This window comes from Belonocnema kinseyi, chromosome 5 (genome assembly GCF_010883055.1).
Source record: "Belonocnema kinseyi isolate 2016_QV_RU_SX_M_011 chromosome 5, B_treatae_v1, whole genome shotgun sequence".
NCBI lineage: Eukaryota > Metazoa > Arthropoda > Insecta > Hymenoptera > Cynipidae > Belonocnema > Belonocnema kinseyi.
In genome coordinates, this window is record NC_046661.1 from 18579309 (window position 1) to 18580969 (window position 1661).

Sequence of the window (1661 nt, forward strand, 5' to 3'; positions counted from 1 at the left end):
TCAGCGAAGTGATTGTTTCTTATAATAGTTGGAAAAGCATTTTTTTGAGATTATTGAGATTTTTGAGATATTTTTGAGAATATTAATTAAAAAGAAAAGGATATTAAAATGAAACAAGGTAGAAAAAGAACTAGAAATGAAGATTCGTGGATTAAAAATAGGAAAAAATGTTCCAGAAATCAGGTACGATTGGGAACCGTCAATACAATTTTTAAATAAATTTTAATCATAAATTTAGAATTTTATGACTTTTTTTATTCTTGATTTTTTAAATACTTCTTTTACTGAACTATATATAATATGTAGATAGTCTCAAGTAATTATTTTAAATTTTTAATGACGAAGTTAATAGCATTATTTGTTAATTCTTTAGGGAAATGAATACATTACAAAGTCTAAAACTAAAAAAGACGGTATTGCTAAAGATATTCTAATCCCAGAAAGATCTTTTAAACCTATTGAATCCTGCTGTAGAGAAAAATATTACCAAAAGTTTTCAAATGTGCAACAAGAAAAAGTACATACAAATTTTGGGAATCTCGGGAACTATAATGAACAAAATGTATTTCTCAGAAGAGTGTTAAAATGCAAGGATCCTATCCAAACGAATGCAGGTGAAAAACTAGGACGGTTAATTCATTGGATATATTTATTTCCTACTGACGAAGAAAATTTTCCCATTTGTAAGAAATTTTTTTGTGCTTTACTATGTTTGGGCAAAAGAAGAGTTGAAAATGTTCAAAAAAAGATTTGAAATTAGCAGCCTTTAAAAAATTTGTCAGGTGGAGTACGCGAAAGTTGTCTTAAATTAACAGAAAATTTTTAAAAAATGATTAAAGAGCATTGCGAATCAATTCCATATCACAGTTCACATTACAAACGAAATTCTACCAACCTAAAATATTTTGATAATCCTTCATTAAATCTTGTAGAACTTTACAAATTATTCGGAAAATATTATAAAGAAAAAACGGGGGCTAAATTGACAATAAGTCAATCCGTTTATTTTAAGTATTTTAACCGAAATGTTGGCTTCAGTTTTAAATTACCTAAAACTGACGTATGCAATACTTGCTACAAAAACGAGACAAATGGAGAGGTAAACGAAGAAGTAATTAATTACAAAAACAAGGCTGAAATTTATTTGAAGTTAAAAAAGCAAACACTCTCTGAAAATAATAGTCTATGCTGTGAATTTGATTTTGCACAGAATTTGTCACTACCAAAAATACCCGTGTCCGCGCAGTTTTACCTACGTTTAGCATGGCTTTTTCTATTTAACGTACATGTACATACTACGAACCAGAGTTACATGTTCCCTATTCTTGAGGGAATTGTAAAGAAGGGTGCTAACTCTGTTTGCAGTTTTATCAAATACGCGGTATTAAAAGAATTTGCTAAAGACAAGTTCAACATCATAACATTATTTTCAGACTCATGTCCGGGACAAAATAAAAACTACAGTTTCATTTTTTGGTTTTATTGTCCATTTATTTGCAAAGCGAGATTAAATATGTGTTTCCAGTTCGTGGCCATTCCCATTGCCAGTGCGATAGGAATTTGGCACATATTCGCAAAAGCTGAAAAAATTAGAACGAATTGAAACTGAAGCTGAATATGTAGAAATGATTCGCAATGCTCGTTCACCTTCATTCACAATG